Source organism: Heptranchias perlo, chromosome 20 (assembly GCF_035084215.1).
Source record: "Heptranchias perlo isolate sHepPer1 chromosome 20, sHepPer1.hap1, whole genome shotgun sequence".
Lineage (NCBI taxonomy): Eukaryota > Metazoa > Chordata > Chondrichthyes > Hexanchiformes > Hexanchidae > Heptranchias > Heptranchias perlo.
In genome coordinates, this window is record NC_090344.1 from 10,247,994 (window position 1) to 10,268,918 (window position 20,925).

A 20,925-nucleotide genomic window follows, 5' to 3' on the forward strand; every position below is an offset into this window, starting at 1 on the left:
GTCGGTACCGATCTTCCTCCCACAAACTGGGTGTGGATGTATGAGTGCGCTGTTGATTTATAAACTTTGGTAGTTTACGTATGACAACGATGTTTATATATGAACTGTGGGTGTATCTCTACGAGTACGATGTTTATATATGAATTGTGGAATGAACAGGAGGGGCAATTCCTCCTGGGGTTATATTTTCTTCCACGACAATAACACAAAGTAATCGTTGGGTACAGAGCCGAAATAGCTCAGTTGGTAGAGCGTTAGACTGAAGATCTGAAGGTCCTTGGTTCAATCCCGAGTTTCGGCAGTTTTTGTTTTTGTCCTTGCTTCGATTCTCGGATTTATTTGCAGTGAAATTTAATTCCCGCCACTGAAGGATTGGGGATTGAATAGAGAGACATCAAGGATGGGAATTATTTATATCGTTTGTATTTGGCTGTTATTTCACTGTTACCTTCTGCCTTTTTCTCTTGGTTTTGTCTCTCTCGGTGCCAGGTGACTATTTGATTTGTCCGAAACTGTTCCATTTTCCACATCTCGGGGCGGTCAGACCCGCTCTGTCTGTCTGTTGCTGCTGATGATCATTAATGGGAACAGGCCGCGAGTTAAACGTTTATCTGCAAATTGGAGAAAGACAAATCAAAAGAAAGACGTGTTTATCCTGCCCAGGGGCAAAGTTACAACGGATGTAATTCAAAAACGGTCCCCGTGAATTTTTCTGTTGATTTTCTTTTTAAAGCTTCGATTTCAAAAGTTACAAAAACGCGAAATAAATAAAGTAAATTACAAGAATCGAGTCCGTGATCATTATGTTACAGTATACTCTTTGCAAACGAGTTAACCGGCCGTACCAACGGCACATTAGGCTGTTTAATTAATTTTTGTACCTGCAGCGATTTCTGTACTTGGACCCCTAAATCTCTCTGCTCCTCCACAGCACCGAGTTTCTCACCATTTAGAAAATACTCTGATTTATCTTTCTTAGATTTAAAGTGTATGACCTCGGTCTCCCCCACATTGAACACTATTTGCCACAGTTTTGTCCACACACTTAATCTATCAATTCCCACTTTTCAATTTCCTGCTACCATCTGCGTTTCTTCCTGCTTCACCAGAAGGCTGCGTCTTCAAAACACGGGGTAACCGTTGCCTTTAGAGCTGATAGGGTTCTGTATCGTTCCGGAATGAATGTTTCATCTGCTTTTTCTCAATAAACAGAACCTTGCTCTATATTCTGGTTCTCTGGATCTCAAATTTGAGCAAATCGTTTCATTTTGCCCTCGACTTTTGATCTTGTGCTGCGGATGAAACTTTTGCAAAGAGGGAGAAGAAGTCCCCAAATCGCCCCACGTGTATCTCAAACGCTTTGGGAAGAAGTTCTGTGTAAACAATCAGGAATTTAAAGGCACCTCAATGACCTGCACTTTCATTGAATGACTTTTTTTCGCCATTGGAATCGACGAGAAATCGCTGTCGGCTTTCATCTCACTGAAGTGCAGAGTGTGGCCGCCTTTTATCGGTCAATGTGTTAGTGACGAGTTTGGGTTAAGCACGGGTCGCGTTTATTTCTGAAATCTCACCAAGCACCGGGGAAAAGAAACTTAGAATCAAACTGTCCCTGTAAGTGATGAATTGAAGGGAAAAGCGCTCCAAACAGATCTGGACAATGCGCAGCGCAGCCGCACAGGAGTTCCAAATCCAACCTCTCGCCACTCGGCAATCGCATTAACTGAACTTTACTCTGGCCCGTGTCACCGCGCTGAAATCGAGTCTTTCTCGGCCACATTTTTTCTTAACGTAATAATTACTGGTTTAGGAGTGAAAATTGTCGTCCACTTCACTGTAAGTGCAAGTGACCACTTTTTGGACACCGTGTAGTGTCACAGACCTGCTCGTTGGACCTGCTCATATAATCTCATCTCATTTTCAGCAAACCTGAATATTGCTGGAACAGAGAATGGCGAATCACAGCTCAAAAATCAATCCTCTCGACTACGATGGGACTGAGTCTTTCAAATTACAGGTGTTCAATGGCAAGGTGACTTTAATTTTCAGAAATAATACAGCACAGATTTTCACTCGTGCAAGCTGCACACATTTTATTTTGGAAAAGTGAACTGATTGGAAGAAAACTGTGACATTGAGCGCGGCAACCCGAAGCTTCAGCTCGATGAATTAGTCCTTGAACATTTGCAAGTTCTGTTTCTGTGGCGCAATTGGTTGGCGCGTTCAGTTGCGAACTGAAAAGTTGGTCGTTCGAACCCACTAGAGGACGCCAAGGCAACCTTTTACCTTAACATTCATTGTCTCGCATTTCTTGCGTTCGAATGTGTGTCTTGTCTGCCAGAAAATGTACCGCAAACATTGCCAGCTGAGTGCGTCTGATTTTCCACCATTTATTCTGCGGTTGGATAACAGGCATCGGAAAAATATCCAAAAAAACGAGGTTGGCTTGAACGAAGTCGGAATACCTCTGTGACAGAGAAGGTTCGAAGGTTGCAGGCGAGCTCCTTCACACTGACGTGGATATTTCTGCAGTGAGCGACATCAGACGATTTGCGCAATGAATGTCACTCCCTTTATTTTGGAAAAGTGAAATGGTATTCACATTCCGACAGTTTTCAGTTGATTTGTGAGAGATCGTTAAAGGATCAATGTCCCGTTAAGGCGACCTTTTTCTCTCTCTCTGTTGGCCGAATTCAAAATGAAATTGGAGCTGGACAAATCAGGCAAGAAATCAGGAATCACATTCGCAAACAAAATACGGCCGAAAGCTGGAACTCTCTCATCCCAAAGGATGTGGATTGTGGCTCAAATCAAATCTTCAAATCTGATATTGATCGATCTTTTTCCGGTTCGGTTACCAAGGGATATGTGTCCGAGGCGGGGAAACAGAGATGAGTAACTGATCACCACATGATCTAATTGAATGGGACAGCAGGTTCGACGGGCTGAATGGTCTTCTCCTGTCCCGATGTTCCTCTTCTGCTCAGCGCGGGGCTGGGCGACTGGTAAAAAGCATCAGATTGACTCTAGAATGAAAAGCGGGTGTTTCGAAGCAACCACCATAAGATGTTCGGACAAACTGAACCCCCACCGCAACGTCACGAACTGCCTCTCTGCAATAATAGTATGAGAAGGAGCCCTGCCGCTGGCCCGGCTTGCTCAGTCGGTAAAGCACGAAATTCCTAATCTCAGGGTCTGTGGGTTTAAACCACAGATTGGACGTTTTGTGTTCTATTTTTCACAATGGGTGATGAAAGGTTCAAAGTGCAATCTCTTATCTCCAGTTCATGAAATCCAGTTATTAAAAAAAAAACACTGGGCTGTGTGAAAGGAAACCGTGAGCGTTGCCAAATATCCAGTCCCGCCCGATACTATCTTCTCATTCCCTCCACATGAGACACGGCAGATACCGTTTCAATCGGCTTCATTTTTGCTGTTATTAAAAATGTTGATGCTGAGAAAGTGTAATATTTAGAAGATGCCAACTCTGGATCCATTCGCCTCTCTCATACCTCCTGAGCCCACCTTACCCTCTTTGATTCTCCCTGAGCTCCTTATCTTCTCTGATACCCTCAGAGATTCCATTGTCCTCTTTCAACCTTGTCAGCGCCCTTTACACTCTCTGATACCCGCTGGGTGCCCTTCACCCACTGATACTCCCTCAGAGTCCTTAATCTCTCTGATACCCTCTGGCAGTCCTTCCCCTCTCTGAGACCTCAATATATTCTCTGATACCTTCTGATTTTCCCCTCCCCTCTCCAAGCCCCGTTACACTCTCTGATGCCCTCTGGCTGTCCCGTCCCCTCTCTGAGATCCCCTTACACTCTAAGATGCCCTCTGAAAGTTCCTTTTTTCTCTGTGAGATCCCCTTGCCGCCACTGCATCGCCACTAAGTAGCCATTAGAAGCTCTGAACCCTTCTCAGAACCCATTACCCTCCCTGATACCCAAGTGCGGTGTAATTTCACAGGTGGATCTACCGGTCTGTGTTAAGGATGAGATCCAGAGTTTGTTCGGTCGCTGTTGCTTCCGCCTTTCCAACTCCGAAAGCTCCACCGGCGGTCGGTACCGATCTTCCTCCTATAAACTGGGTGTGGATTTGTGAGTGCGCTGTTGTTTTATAAACTGTGTGAGTTTCTATATGACAGCGATGTTTATATATCAACTCTGGGTTTGTATGTATAATTGTGATGTTTTTATATGAAGTATGGGTTTGATTGGATTAGTGTGATGTTTATGTATTAACTGTCGGTGTGTATATATGCGTGTGATGTTTATGTATGAACTGTGGGTGTGTATATATGAGTGCGGTGTTTATATATGAACTTATATATGAAAATATTGCTGGAACAGAGAATGGCGAATCACAGCTCAAAAATCAATCCTCTCGACTACGATGGGACTGAGTCTTTCAAATTACAGGTGTTCAATGGCAAGGTGACTTTAATTTTCAGAAATAATACAGCACAGATTTTCACTCGTGCAAGCTGCACACATTTTATTTTGGAAAAGTGAACTGATTGGAAGAAAACTGTGACATTGAGCGCGGCAACCCGAAGCTTCAGCTCGATGAATTAGTCCTTGAACATTTGCAAGTTCTGTTTCTGTGGCGCAATTGGTTGGCGCGTTCAGTTGCGAACTGAAAAGTTGGTCGTTCGAACCCACTAGAGGACGCCAAGGCAACCTTTTACCTTAACATTCATTGTCTCGCATTTCTTGCGTTCGAATGTGTGTCTTGTCTGCCAGAAAATGTACCGCAAACATTGCCAGCTGAGTGCGTCTGATTTTCCACCATTTATTCTGCGGTTGGATAACAGGCATCGGAAAAATATCCAAAAAAACGAGGTTGGCTTGAACGAAGTCGGAATACCTCTGTGACAGAGAAGGTTCGAAGGTTGCAGGCGAGCTCCTTCACACTGACGTGGATATTTCTGCAGTGAGCGACATCAGACGATTTGCGCAATGAATGTCACTCCCTTTATTTTGGAAAAGTGAAATGGTATTCACATTCCGACAGTTTTCAGTTGATTTGTGAGAGATCGTTAAAGGATCAATGTCCCGTTAAGGCGACCTTTTTCTCTCTCTCTGTTGGCCGAATTCAAAATGAAATTGGAGCTGGACAAATCAGGCAAGAAATCAGGAATCACATTCGCAAACAAAATACGGCCGAAAGCTGGAACTCTCTCATCCCAAAGGATGTGGATTGTGGCTCAAATCAAATCTTCAAATCTGATATTGATCGATCTTTTTCCGGTTCGGTTACCAAGGGATATGAGTCCGAGGCGGGGAAACAGAGATGAGTAACTGATCACCACATGATCTAATTGAATGGGACAGCAGGTTCGACGGGCTGAATGGTCTTCTCCTGTCCCGATGTTCCTCTTCTGCTCAGCGCGGGGCTGGGCGACTGGTAAAAAGCATCAGATTGACTCTAGAATGAAAAGCGGGTGTTTCGAAGCAACCACCATAAGATGTTCGGACAAACTGAACCCCCACCGCAACGTCACGAACTGCCTCTCTGCAATAATAGTATGAGAAGGAGCCCTGCCGCTGGCCCGGCTCGCTCAGTCGGTAAAGCACGAAATTCCTAATCTCAGGGTCTGTGGGTTTAAACCACAGATTGGACGTTTTGTGTTCTATTTTTCACAATGGGTGATGAAAGGTTCAAAGTGCAATCTCTTATCTCCAGTTCATGAAATCCAGTTATTAAAAAAAAAACACTGGGCTGTGTGAAAGGAAACCGTGAGCGTTGCCAAATATCCAGTCCCGCCCGATACTATCTTCTCATTCCCTCCACATGGGACACGGCAGATACCGTTTCAATCGGCTTCATTTTTGCTGTTATTAAAAATGTTGATGCTGAGAAAGTGTAATATTTAGAAGATGCCAACTCTGGATCCATTCGCCTCTCTCATACCTCCTGAGCCCACCTTACCCTCTTTGATTCTCCCTGAGCTCCTTATCTTCTCTGATACCCTCAGAGATTCCATTGTCCTCTTTCAACCTTGTCAGCGCCCTTTACATTCTCTGATACCCGCTGGGTGCCCTTCACCCACTGATACTCCCTCAGAGTCCTTAATCTCTCTGATACCCTCTGGCAGTCCTTCCCCTCTCTGAGACCTCAATATATTCTCTGATACCTTCTGATTTTCCCCTCCCCTCTCCGAGCCCCGTTACACTCTCTGATGCCCTCTGGCTGTCCCGTCCCCTCTCTGAGATCCCCTTACACTCTAAGATGCCCTCTGAAAGTTCCTTTTTTCTCTGTGAGATCCCCTTGCCGCCAGTGCATCGCCACTAAGCAGCCATTAGAAGCTCTGAACCCTTCTCAGAACCCATTACCCTCCCTGATACCCAAGTGCGGTGTAATTTCACAGGTGGATCTACCGGTCTGTGTTAAGGATGAGATCCAGAGTTTGTTCGGTCGCTGTTGCTTCCGCCTTTCCAACTCCGAAAGCTCCACCGGCGGTCGGTACCGATCTTCCTCCTATAAACTGGGTGTGGATTTGTGAGTGCGCTGTTGTTTTATAAACTGTGTGAGTTTCGATATGACAGCGATGTTTATATATCAACTCTGGGTTTGTATGTATAATTGTGATGTTTTTATATGAAGTATGGGTTTGATTGGATTAGTGTGATGTTTATGTATTAACTGTCGGTGTGTATATATGCGTGTGATGTTTATGTATGAACTGTGGGTGTGTATATATGAGTGCGGTGTTTGTATATGAACTGTGGGTGTGTATATATGAGTGCGGTGTTTATATATGAACTGTGGGTGTCTGTATATGAGTGTAATGTTTATATATGAACTGTGGGAGTGTATATATGAGTGTGATGTTTATATATGAACTGTGGGTGTGTCTATATGAGTGTGATGTTTGTATATGAACAATAGGAGTGCATATATGAGTGTGATATTTATATATGATCTGCGGGTGTACATATATGAGTGCGATGTTTATATATGAACTATGGGCGTGTATATATGAGCGTGATGTCTAAGTATGAAATATGGGTGTATCTATATGAGTGTGATGTTTATACATGAACTGTGGGTGTGTATATATGAGTGCGATGTTTTTATATGAATTGCGGAATGAACAGGAGGGGCAATTCCGCCTGGGGTTATGTTTTCTTCCAAGACAATGACATAAAGTAAAATTTTGATATGGCGCTGAAATAGCTCAGTTGGGAGAGCGTTAGACTGAAGATCTAAAGGTCCTTGGTTCAATCCCGAGTTTCGGCAGTTTTTGGTTTCGTTTTTTCTTCCTTGCTTTTCAGTGAAATTTAATACCCGCCACTGACGGATTGGGGATGGAATAGAGAGACATCAAGGATGAAATTTTCGCAGAGAGGGAGAATCCCCAAATCGCTCAACCTGAATCTCAAACGCTTTGGGAAGAAGTTTAGTGCAAACAATCAGGAATTTCAAGGCACCTCAGTGACCTGCACTTTCTTTGAATGAGTTTTGTTCGCCTTTGCATTCGACCGTGAAATCGCTCTCGGTTTTCATCTCAATTAACCAGATTGGAGCCGCGTTGTATCTGTCAGCGTGGAAGTGACGAGTTTGGGGTAAGCACCGGTCACCTTTATTTTTGAAATCTCACCAGGCACCAGAGAAAAGGAACTTAGAATCAAACTGTCCCTGTCAGTGATGAATTGAAGGGAATATCGCTACAAGCAGATCTGGACAACTCGTAGTGCAGCCGGACACGAGTTCTAAATCCACCCTCTCGCCACTAGGCAATCGCATTAACTGAAATTTACTCTGACCCAGTGTCACCGCGCTGAAATCAAGTCTTTCTCGGTTACATTTTTTCTTAATGTCACATTTAATGGTTTAACAGTGAAAACCGCCGTCCGCTTCACTGTAAGTGGAAGAGACCACTTTGTAGACACCCTGTAGTGTCACAGACCTGCTCGTTGGACCTGCTCATTTCAACTCCTCTCATTTTCTGCAAATTTGAATATTACGGAAATCGAGAATGGTGAATCACAGCTGGAAAAATCAATCCTCTCTACTACTGGGGGACTGAGTCTTCCAACATACAGGCATTTAGGGGCAAGGGGAGTTTGATTTTCAGAAATAAGACAGCACAAGCTGCATACCCTTTATGATGGAAAAGTAAACTGATAGTAAGACAGCTGTCATATTGATCGCTGCAAGCTGAAGCTTTAGCTCGGTGAATTACCGATTCAGGATCTACAATGTGATCTCTCTGTGGCGCAAATGGATAGTGCTTTCGGCTATTTAACTGAAAAAATGGTGATTCAAACCCACCTGGTGACGACTGGGTAACTTTTACCTTAACATTCATTGCCTCACATTTCCAAGTTTCGAATGTGTCTCTTATCAGCAAGAAAATGTACCGTAAACATTGCCAGCTGAGCGTGGCTGGTATTCCACCATTTGATCTGCGGTCGATAACAGGCATCTGAACAATATCCAAAAAACCGAGATTGGCTTGAAGGAAATCGGTATATTTCTTTACAGACAAGGTTCAAAAGGAGGAATCACTGTTAAAGTAAAATTGTTTTCATATTCCGACAGGTTTCAGTTTATTTTTGAAAGATCATTAAAGGATCCTGCATCGCTGCCTCCGTTAATACCAGCAGCTCGAAGCCGCATTTTTTACGCAGCAACAATCTCATCAGTTTTCCGCTGTTCCCCAGCTCCCCGAGTGAGTGAGGCCGTGACAACAGCAACATTGTCCGGCCCTGCTCTCTCCAATCACCGGCTGCCGACGGAAAGCAGCGAATGCAGTCTCAGACCGAGTTTTGCTGCCTCTCCCTGGGAAAATGAATACCACGGCCCGACCAAACCTCCACATACACAGGAGCACGGGCACAGGAAAATCCGGGGAGATTGCATTCTGGTCACTTGGTCTTCCAGCAGGATTTACCAAGAACCAGAGAGAGTGAAACGGTAATCAGGCCCTCCTGAGAAAATCAGGGTCATTAAACTAAAGCTTTTGGAGTCAGGATGACTGAATGGTTTAAGGCACTGCGTTCAGGTAGTAGTTTCCCTTTGGAGGTGTGGGTTTGAATCGCACTTCTGACGTTCAGTCCTTTACAATTACAAAACTATTTTTGTGCCCTCGGCTGGAGGTGATTTTTCTGCTCAGTTGATTTGTTCCTTCCAGAAAACCAACCCGACATCCGTCCCCGGCAGGTTTGTTTTTATTTGTTGTTAGAATGTGTATTGTTGGGGGTCAGCAGAACACGGCCCGTGGAATCAATCCACTGTGGCATTGAGCAGTATTGGCCAATACCATAGACAATAGCCTCATCTGGCTAAATGGGAATCCAGAAGTAGTTAACTGCAATTGCGATTATTAAATAAAAACATGAGTAATGGGCACAGACTTTGTGCCTGTGATCTCAACACTAAAATTTGCATGACGTATGCATGTGAACTTTAACCCTTTCTTGTGTTGTTGATAAAATTGTAAGATGGAAAGCAGAGTGTGCGAGTGTTTTGATCGTTGTGAGGAATTTACTTCCTCGGGTACTGAATGGTGGGAGATGTGTGTTATGAGGTATAAACATATGAAGTACATCTCACTGTATATTGTGTGTGTGTAAAATGTTTTCTACTTAAATCCCTTCATGTGGCTCAAAGGGTATCGCCAAAGCCACACCTGCAGCTTGTCAGCAATTTCTATCGGATCACACTGGCATAGAGCATGGCGGAGTTTTATTTATATTCGTTCATGGGATGTGGGCGCCGCTGGCGAGGCCGGCATTTATTGCCCATCCCTAATTGCCCTTGAGAAGGTGGTGGTGAGCCGCCTTCTTGAACCGCTGCAGTCTGTGTGGTGACGGTTCTCCCACTGTGCTGTTCGGAAGGGAGTTCCAGGATTTTGACCCAGCGATGATGAAGGAACGGCGGTATATTTCCAAGTCGGGATGGTGTGTGACTTGGAGGGGAACGTGCAGGTGGTGTTGTTCCCATGTGCCTGCTGCTCTTGTCCTTCTAGGTGGTAGAGGTCGGTGTGCAGTCGCACCCCCAGCTTTGGAAGACAGCGACACTTTACACTGGCTGCACGAAGCAAGTAACAGCTCTTGGTTGATCCAGATGCATGATTCTCGCTGAGGGGCTTCAGTTGATTAATATCCGAAAGTTCAACGTTCAAATGCCCGATGAGCCTTGATGTCCCACTAATTTGAGTGAAAAGACAGCAATTGGCTTCTGACATCTTTTCAGTATTGCTGTTGGTAGGATTGAATTACATGCAGAGCATGTCTGAGCACCAGAGGACAGAGTGCTGAAGTTCTCAGGGCGCAACACATGTAAAGTAAATAAAATGTCTCAAGATGATGAAGAGATTGATGCTGAATGTGAATTTCCCCCAGGTCAGGCGGTCTCATTGATATTAGATGACGGGATAAAGAACGACATATCGAAGTTTGCCGATGGCCCCAAAATGGGGAGCGTTGTAAGCAGTGTAGATGAACGCATAACATTCCAGAGAAACATTAATATAATAAATGAATGGCCAAAACCGTGGCAAATGGATTTCAATTTTGGCAAGTGTGAGGTCATCCACTTTGGACTTCACAAAGATAGATCAGAATACTTTACAAAAGGTGAAAAATTCGAAACTGTGGAGTTCCAAAGGAACTTAAGTTTCCATGTACATAGATCAATAACATGTCAAGGACAGGTACAGGAAATAATCAAAAAGGCTAATGGAATGGTGGCCTATATATTTAGAGGACTAGAATAAAAGGGAATAGACGTTATTCTAGAGCTACACAAAGCTCTGGTTGGACCAAACCTGGAGTACTCTGTTCAGTTCTGGACACCGAACCTTAGGAAGGATATACTGTCCTTGGACGGAGTGCAGTGTAGATTTACCAGAATGATACCTGGACTCTAAGCGTTAAATTGCTAGGAGAGATTACACAAACTATGGTTCTATTCCCTGCAATTTAGTCGATTAAAGGCTGATGTGATCGAAATTATCAAGGTATTAAGAGGAACTGATGGGGTAGTTGCAAAGAAACTATTTCCGCTGGTTGAGGTCTCTAGGACTTGGGGGCATTGCCTAAACATTAGAGTAAGGACTTTCAGGAGTGAAGTTATGACACACTTCGACAAGCAAAGGGAGGTAGAAGTCTCTTCCACAAACGGCAGTTGATGCGAGCTAAATTGTTAATTTCAAACTCGTGATTGAGAGATTTTTGTTAACCAAAGGTATTTAGAGATATGGGACGAAGGCGGGTTCAGGGAGTTCGGTCACAACTCAGCCATGATCTCATTGAGTTGCGGAACAGGCTGGAAGGACCAAACACCAAACTCCTGTTCCGAAGTTCCTCCTTGGTGCCGAATGCAAAATGATCGTGCATTGGCTGGGAATCGAACCCGGCTGTCCCGCGTGGTAGTCAAGAATTCTACCCCTGAAGCACCAATGCTGGCTTGTGTAGTGCTTGCATGTTTCTAAATGGAATCCTGTCTGAACGAACATGCCGTTTTGCAGCTGCGATGGCCGAGTGGTCAAAGCTGTTGTCTCAAAACTCCAATGGGGTTTCCCTGCCTCGGTTTGAATTCGGCTCGCAGTGCTTCGGCTTAAAGTTCTCTTCAATGCTCAAATACATTAAATGGAATTAATTGACCGCGTTTACCTCTCTCTCAGCATGAGAGACACTTCAAAAGTGGCCGGTGCTTTTAAACGGTCGTCCAGTCTTCTCTTCTAAGATTTCAAGACCCGAGAAGGAATCTTTCCAAATCTCTAACTTAAATTCTGCTAGTTTGCAAAACCTGACATTTATACTCTTTATTTTATTTGCATGCATCTCTCCATCTTTCCCTGTCTCTGTCTCTTGTCTCTCTGTGTGACCCCTGATAGACTTCTCAGACTTCCTTGAACGGTGAAGGCTCATCTCACCTGCTACACCAGCAGAGAAGTGTAAAAAAAGGCACTGAGACGGTTGGAAAAGTAAAGGTGCAACCCAGCTGCTGCAGCTATTGTCTACACACTTCAGTCTCTTCGCTCTCACAGTGAAACAAAGCACCAATTTGATTGAAGTATACTTATGGTAGAGTGTATGTTATCACGATGCCGAGACAGACGGCAATCATAACATAGAATCCTAGAAAGTTAGACGATAGAAGGAAGCCATTCTGCACATCGTGCCAGTGCCGGCCGAAAAAGCTGTACCAAGCCTCATCCCAATTTCCAGCGTTTGGTCCCTAATCCAGTTGGTTACGGGTCTTGACGTGCATATTGAAGTTTTTATTTTTCAATGCGATGAGGGTTTCTGCCTCTCCCACCCTTTCAGGCAGTGATTTCCAGACCCCCACCACCTGCTGGGTGGAAAAAAAAATCTACCGCTCCCCTCTAATCCTTCTACCAATTATCCTAGATCTATGTAACCTGATTATTGACATCCGTGCTAAGGTAAATAGGTTCTTACTATCCACTCTATCTAGGCCCTTCTTAATTATATACACCTCAATTAAATCTCCCAACAGCCTCCTCAGTTCCAAAGCAAACAACCCGAGCCTATCCAATCCAATCTCATAGCTAAAATTCTCATGTTCTGTCAACAGTGTCGTAAATCTCCTCTGTACCATCTCTAGTGCAATCACATCTTTCCTGCAATGTGGTGACCACAACTGTATGCAGTATTCTTGCTGTGGCCTAACTGTAGTTTCATAAATTTCTACCATAACCTCTCTGCTCTTACATTCTATGCCTCGGCTAATAAAGGAAAGTATCTTGTATGCCTTTTTAACCACCTTAACTACCTGTCCTCTTACCTTCAGGGATCTGTGGACATGCACTCCAAGGTCCCTCTTTTCATCAACACCTCTCAGTATCCTCCAAAGCAATGTAGTTTCAAAGCAACCAATTCTGAAACGTCTTACTTGATAATACAAGTCGGACAGATGAAACCAATTTCTTAAAGGGAAACGAATATTGGTGACACTAAATAGTTAGTGTACAACTTGATATTACTGCATACCGGAATAGAAAACGAGGTTGGATGGATAGAAAAGTTCTGAAAGGATGGCTGATCTGCTTTGTGAGACAGCGAAACTTTACACTGGCTGCACGAAGCAAGCAACAGCGCTTGGTTGATCCAGATGCATGATTCTCGCTTTGGGGCTTTTGTTGATTAATATCCAAGAAGTTCCGGGTTCAAATCCCCGATGAGCCTTGCTGTCCCACGACTTTGAGTGAAATGACACCAATTGGCTTCTGACATCTTCTCAGTATTGCTGTTGGTAGGATTGAATTACATGCAGAGCATGTTTGAGCTCCAGAGGACAGAGTGATGGAGTTCCCAAGACGCAACACATGTAAAGTAAATAAAATGTCTCAAGATGATGAAGAGATTGATGCTGAATGTGAATTTCCCCCAGTTCAGGCGGTCTCATTGATATTAGATGACGGGTTAGAGAACGACATATCGAAGTTTGCCGATGGCCCCAAAATGGGCAGCGTTGTGAGCAGTGTAACATTCCAGAGATACATTAATATAATAAATGAATGGCCAAAACCGTGGGGAATGGATTTCAATTTTGGCAAGTGTGAGGTCATCCACTTTGGACCTCACAAAAATAGGTTAGAATACCTTACAAAAGGTGAAAAATTCGAAACTGCGGAGTTCCAAAAGAACTTAGGTGTCCATGTACATAGATCATTAACATGTCATGGGCAGGTACAGGAAATTATCAAAAAGGCTAATGGAATGGTGGCCTACATATTTAGAGGACGAGAATACAAGGGAATAGACATTATTCTAGAGCTACACAAAGCTCTGGTTGGACCACACCTGGAGTACTGTGTTTAGTTCTGGGCACCGCTCCTTTGAAAGGATATACTGTCCTTGGAGGGAGTGCAGTGTAGATTTACTAGAATGATAACTGGACACGAAGCGTTAAATTGCTAGGAGAGATTACACAAACTATGGTTGTATTCCCTGCAATATAGTAGATTAAGGGCTGATGTGATCGAAATTATCAAGATATTAAGAGGAACTGATGAGTTATTTGTATAGAAACTATTTCCGCTCGTTGGGCTGTCTCGGACTTGGGGGCATAGCCTAAAAATTGGAGTCAGACTTTCAGAAGTGAATTTGGGACAACTGTCCACAAGCAAAGGGAGGTAGAATTGTGGAAGTCTCTTCAACAAACGGCAGTTGACGCGAGCTCAATTGTTAATTTCAAACCCGTGATTGAGAGATTTTTGTTCACCAAAGGTATTTCGAGATCTGGGGCTCAGGCGGGCACAGAGAGTTTGGTCACAACTCAGCCATGATCTCATTCAGTTGCGGAACAGGATGGAAGGACCAAACACCAGACTCCTCTTCCGAAGTTCCTCCTTGGTGCAGAATGCAAAATGATCGTGCATTGGCCGGGAATCGAACCCAGGTCTCCCGCGTGGCAAGCGAGAATTCTACCCCTGAACCACCAACAGCTGCATGTTTCTCTATGGAATCCTGTCTGAACGAACATGCCGTTTACAGCTCCGATGAACGATTGGTTCAAGCGATGGTCTCAAAACTGCAATGGGGTTTTCCTGCCGAGGTTTCAATTCTGTTCGCAGTGCTACGGTTTAAAGATCTCTTCAATGCTCAAATACATTAAGTGGAATTAATTGACCACATTTACCTCTCACCCATCATGAGAGATACTTCAACGTGGCCGGTGCTTTTAATTGGGCGTGCAATCTTATCTTCCAAGATTTCAAGACCGAGAAGCAATATCTCCCAATCTGTAACTTGAATTCTGCTAGATTGAAAAACCTGACATTTATACTCTTTATTTTCCTTGCATGCATCCCTCTATCTTTCCCTGTCTCTGTCTCTTGCCTCTCTGTGTGTCCCCGATAGACTTGTCAGGCTTCCTGAACGGCGAAGGCTGAACGAAACTGCAACACCAGGAGAGAAGGTAATGAAAAGTACTGAGACGGTAGCAAAAGTAAAGGTGCAACCCAGTTGCAGCAGCCAATGTCAACACACTTATGTCTCTTCGCTCTCACAGTGAAACAAAGCACCAATTTGATTAAAGTATACTTATGGGAGTGTGCATATTATCACGATGCCGAGGCAGACGGCATTCATATCATAGAATCCTCGAAAGTTACACCACAGAAGGAAGCCATTCTGCACATCGTGCCTGTGCCGGCCGAAAAATCGGTACCGAGCCTCAAACGCCTTTCCAGCGTTTGGTCCCTGATCTTGTAGGTTACGGATCTTCACGTGCATATTGAAGTTTTTATTTTTCAATGCGATGAGGGTTTCCGCCTCTCCCACCCTTTCAGGCAGTGATTTTCCGACACCCATCACCCTCTGGGTGGAAAAAAATTCTTTCGCTCCCCTCTAATCCTTCCACTAATTACCTTAGATCCATGTATCCTGATTATTGACCTCTCTGTTAAGGGAAATAGGTCCTTACTATTCACTCTATCTCGGCTCGTCATAATTGTATACACCTCAATTAAATCTCCCAACAGCCTCCTCAGTTCCGAAGCAAACAACCCCAGCCTATCCAATCTAATCTCATAGCTAAAATTCTCCAGTTTGGCAACATTGTCGTAAATCTCGTCTGTACCATCTCTCGTGCAATCACATATTTCCTGTAATGTGGTGACCACACCTGTATGCAGTATTCTTGCTGTGGCCTAACTATTGTTTTATAAATTTCTACCAGAACCTCCCTGCTCCTATATTCTATGCCTCCGCTAATAAAGGAGTTTATACTTGATGGCTTCTTAACCACCTTATCGACCTGTTCTGCTACCTTCTGGGATCTGTGGACATTCACTCCACGGTTCTGCTGTTTCTCTACATCTCTCAGTCTCCTCCCAAGCAATGTAGTTTAAGAGCAACTAATTCTGAAACGTCTTACTTCATAATTCAAGTCGTACAGTCGAAACCAATTTGGTAAAGGGAGACTAATATTGGTGAATGGAAGTAGTTAATGCACAACTTGATCTTGCTGGGTACCGGAATATAAAACGAGATTGAATGGACAGAAGAGGTCTGAAAGAATGGCAGATCGGCTGTGGGAGGCAGCACACCTTTAAATTGGCTGCACGTTTTCAGTATTAGCGGTTCGTTGGTTTCGGGATATTATTCTCGCTTATGAAGGTTATGCTAGGCGCTATACGCAAGATCTCAGCTTCAAATCCCGCACGATCCATGCTGTTTCACTGCTTTTAGTGAAAAGTCACCAATTAGCTTCCGACATCTTTTCGGTTTTGCTGTTGGTCGAATTGAATTCTGTCCAGAGAATGCTTGAGCTCCAGAGGACAGAGTGCGGAAGATTCCAAGGCGCAACACACGTGAAGTAAATAAAATGGGCCCGATTTTACCAGGGGTGCGGGTACTCGGCGGGTCGGCCAGCGGGCGCGGTGAAATTAGTGTGTTGCCCGCGCGATCGTAGCAGGCAACACACGAATTGGATCCACTGACCTGCTCCTCCGGGTTCCCCGATGCTGATCTGCGCGTTGGGCGGGCTGCGCATGCGCAGTAAGATCTGTCAGCTGGAGGCGCTCTATTTAAAGGGGCAGTCCTCCACTGACAGATGCTGCCACAAACAGCAAAAATTACATCATGGAGCAGCCCAGGGGGAAGGCTGCTCCCAGTTTAATGATGCCTCACCCCAGGTATCATTAGATGGGGTGAGGAGGAGGGGGAGGACAGAGATCTTCCCCCCGGCGGGCGGGAGGAAGCGGCCCACCTCTGCCACCAAGAAGGCCTGGCTCGAGGTGGCAGAGGGGGTCACCTGCGCCACCAACATATCGCCCACCTGCATACAGTGCAGGAGGCGCTCCAATGACCTCAGTAGGTCAGCAACAGTGAGAACACGTCGTCTTTCCACTACACTCCGCCTGCCACAACACTGCCCCCACACCACATCTCCTTCTGCACTGCCAACACTACTCTGTCACATGATCCCTCATACCCACTCAAACCTCATCCTCAACTTACCTGCACCTACTCACCTCGCGAGTACTCACCCCGCCACTACCACGCAACCCAATCCTCATACAATCTCATGGCTCTATCCCATACTCACCCTCTCGTGCATCTCTCTCACGGCCAGCCTCACTCAACCTGCCACCACCTGTGCTACAGCCACAGGGCATGCATCACATATGTGCAGTCGGCAGCGTAAGGCAAACGTGTCGTGAGCATGAAGGGGATGCACAAGGGTGTTTGAGGAATTGTCATGGTTCTTACTTCTATTGAATTAAAGAACAACTCACATCACACATTATATTGGCACCACTACTGCCATGTCTTCGCGAATCCTGTCCGGTTTGTGCAATAATGCCCGCTCCTGGGTATCCCTATGAGGACCCACCACTGATGCCACCCAGTGTGTCACTGCAGAGTGGGTGTAGGTGTATTTGCAGGGTTCTTCTGCGCAGACGACTGAGAGACATCGGGGATGTCCCCGGTTGCAGCCTGGAAGGCTGTGGAGCAGATGTTCGGGAGGGCAGTGGTGACTTTGACAGCGACAGGTAGGAAGATGGTGCACGGGCCAGCCAGGAGCAGCTCGGGATGAAAGAGGCTGCAGATGTCCACGGCTCCATGTCGAGTGACTCTGAGCCTCCGTGTGCACTGCTGCTCAGAGAGGTCCAGGAGGCTGAGCCTTGGTCTGTGGAACGTGTGGCGAGGGTAGTGCCCTCTGCGACGCATCTCTCTCTGCGGTAGCCCTCCCTCCTGCTGTGCAGGTGGATGTGCCACAGCACTCTGTTGTGGAGCTCCACTTGTCAGAGGTTGACGGCGTGGATGGCGAGGCTGGTGAGGCCGTTCGCCCTCCGAGGAGGTCATGACTGCAGCTACGGCGGCCCCCATCCGCAAGATGTACATCTAAGGGGGTCCGCAATGTAGGTACATGTCTCCGGACCCCGGCGTAAGTGTGCAGGTTGGTGACTTCGACCGTCAGGAGGAGGGTGGTGGAGGCCAAACTTTGTCCCAAGTGACAGAGCGGCCTCCTGCAATGGCTGAGGGTCTCCCCCCACCCCACCTGTCAAATGGACCTTTGCAGCTGCCACAGGCTGACGGCTGCAACACGTCCATTTCAACTGGGACTGTTTCCCCCAGTGTGTGAAACGGTCCCATGTTTATCCAAAATCACACACAGTCCCTTAATCAGGTCAGTTAATGACCTGAACAACCAAAATAAATACACTCAAGTGGCATCCCGCTGGCTTGAATTGCCTGCGGGATTCCCACCAGCGGGGGCTGCGCACGCACCCCCGCACGTCAGCGCGGAACCCGGACGTGGGCGGGTTCGAGGCGCGATCCGGTCCCTCTCCAGGATTTCGGGATTTTCGGGGCCCCCCCGCCGAGAACGCACCCGGTAGCGGGTGCTAACATCGGGCCCCTTGTGTCATAAGCACGGAGCATTTTTAACCAAGCCCTAAAATACTGCCTGTGAACTGAGAACGGATGACAATTCAACACAGGCAAAACACAAAAAACTCATTAAAGTTTAGACTGTCACTTGGTAACCAAGGTGGAAAGCCAACAAAGCGGAACATTGCTCAGGTATGTCATGTTCACAAAAAGCTGCACAAATCCAATCCGGCCAATTACCGCCCCATCAGTCTACTCTCAATCATCAGCAAAGTGATGGAAGGCGACTTCGACAGTGCTATCAAGCGACACTTACTCACCAATAACCTGCTCACCGTTGCTCAGTTTGGGTTCAGCCAGGACCACTCGGTTCCAGACCTCATTACAGCCTTGGTCCAAACCTGAACAAAAGAGCTAAATTCCAGAGGTGAGGTGAGAGTAACTGTCCTTGCCATCAAGGCAGCCTTTGACCGATGTGTCTTCGTGAGCCCTCGGAAATTTAAAGTCAACGGGAATCAGGGGGAAAACTCTCTAGTGGTTGGAATCTTACCTGGCACCAAGGAAAATGGTGGTGGTTGTTGGAGGCGAAACATCTCCGCCCCAAGACATCACTGCAGGAGTTCCTCAGGGCAGTGTCCAAGGCCCAACCATCTTCAGCTGCTTTATCAATAAACTTCCCTCCGTCATAAGGTCAGAAATGGTTATGTCCACTGATCATTGCATAGTGTTCAGTTCCATTGGCCATCCCTCAAATAATGAAGCAGTCCATGCCCACGTGCAGCAAAACCTGGACAACATTCACCCTTGGGCTGATAAGTGGCAAGTAACATTTAAGTGCCAGGCAAAGACCAACTCGAACAAGAGAGAGTCTAACCACCTCCCCTTGACATTCAATGGCATTACCATCGCCGAATTCCCCAACGTCAACAGCCTGGGGATCACCATTGACCAGAAACTTAACTGGACCAGCCACATAAATACTGTGGCTACAAGAGCAGGTCAGAGGCTGTGTATTCTGCGGCGAGTGACTCACCTCCTGACTGCCCAAAGCCTTTCGACCATCTACAAGGTACTAGTGAGGAGAATGATGGAATACCCTTCACTTGCGTGGATGTGTGCAGCTCCAGCATCAATCAAGAAGCTCGATACCATCCAGGATGAAGCAGCCCGCTTGATTGGCACCCAATCCACCACCCCAAATATTCACCCCCTCAACTACCAGCGCACCGTGGCTGCAGTGTGTACAATCCACAGAATGCAATTCAGCAATTCGCCAAGTCTGCTTCAACAGCACCACCCAAACCCGCGACCTCTACCACGTCGAAGGACAGGGCATCTGGCACATGGGAACAACACTACCTGCATGTTCCCCTCCAAGTCACACACCATCCTGTCTTGGAAATATATCGCCGTTCCTTCATCGTCGCTGGGTCAAAATCCTGGAACTCCCTACCTAACAGCACTGTGGGAAAACCTTCACCACACGGACCTCAGAGGTTCAAGGAGGTGGCTCAACACCAACTTCCCAGCGACGTTCACATCCCAAAGAAATCGTAGAAAGTTGACTGCACGGAAGGAGGCCATTCGGCTCCATGCAATAGTAATCCAGCTCGTCCCACTCTCCCGCCCTTTCCCCGTCGCCCTGCAATTTTTTTCCTTTCAAGCACTTATCCAGTTCCCTTTGAATCTGCCTTCACCACCCCCTCGGACAGTGCATTCCAGATCCTAACCATTCGTTGTTTAGAAAAGTTTTTCCTCATGTCACCTTTGGATCTTTTTGCCAATCACCTGAAATCTATGTCCTCTGGTTCTCGACCCTTCTACCTCTGGGAACAGTTTCTCTCTATCTACTCTGTCTAGACCCAACATGATTTTGAATACCTCTATCAAATCTCCCCGCAACCTTCTCTGTTCCATCGAGAACAACCCCAGCTTCTCCAGTCTGTCTAAGTAACTAAAGTCCCTCATCCCTGCAATCCTTCTAGTAAATCTATCCTGCACCCTCTGTAAGGCCTTAACATCTTTCCTGAACTGCGGTGCAGAGAACCGGACACAATAGTCCTGTTGTGGCCGAAACAGTGTTTTATAAATGTTCATCATGACTTCCTTACTTTTTTACTCGATGCCTCTATTTATGAAGTCCAGGATCCCGTATACCTTTTCAACCGCATTCTCAACCTGCTCTGAAGCCTTCAACGATTTGTGCACATAAACCACCAGATCTCTCTGGGCCTGTACCCATTTTGGAGTTGTGCCCTCTAGTTTATCTTGCCTCTCCTGCTTCTTCCTACCGAAATGTACCATTTCGCATTTTTTTGCGTTAAATTTCATTTGCCACGTGTCCGCCCATGCCACCGGCCAATCTATAACTTTTTGAAGTCTGTCACCATCCTTCACACTGTTTACTACCCTTCCAAGTTTTGTGTCATCTGCAAATTTTGAAATTGTGCCCTGTACACCCAAGTCCAAGTCATTAATATAAATCAAGAAAAGCAGTTGTCCCAGCATTGACCTCTGGGTAACGCCATTGTACACCTCCCTCCAGTCCAAAAAACAACCAATCACCACTACTCTCTGCTTCCTGTCCCTTAGCCAATTCTGC

The 20,925-nt window shown here is 45.9% G+C and overlaps 3 non-coding genes across 3 annotated transcripts; 2 read left to right on the forward strand and 1 right to left on the reverse strand.

Moving 5' to 3' along the window:
* Positions 1 to 228: 228 nt before the first annotated feature.
* trnaf-gaa (transfer RNA phenylalanine (anticodon GAA)) lies at positions 229 to 301 on the forward strand. The gene has a single exon. It is a non-coding gene; the product is annotated as a tRNA-Phe (tRNA).
* A 6,871-nt stretch (positions 302 to 7,172) lies between these two features.
* Positions 7,173 to 7,245, forward strand: trnaf-gaa (transfer RNA phenylalanine (anticodon GAA)). Its single transcript has one exon. It is a non-coding gene; the product is annotated as a tRNA-Phe (tRNA).
* A 7,112-nt stretch (positions 7,246 to 14,357) lies between these two features.
* Positions 14,358 to 14,429, reverse strand: trnag-gcc (transfer RNA glycine (anticodon GCC)). The gene has a single exon. It is a non-coding gene; the product is annotated as a tRNA-Gly (tRNA).
* Positions 14,430 to 20,925: the final 6,496 nt, after the last annotated feature.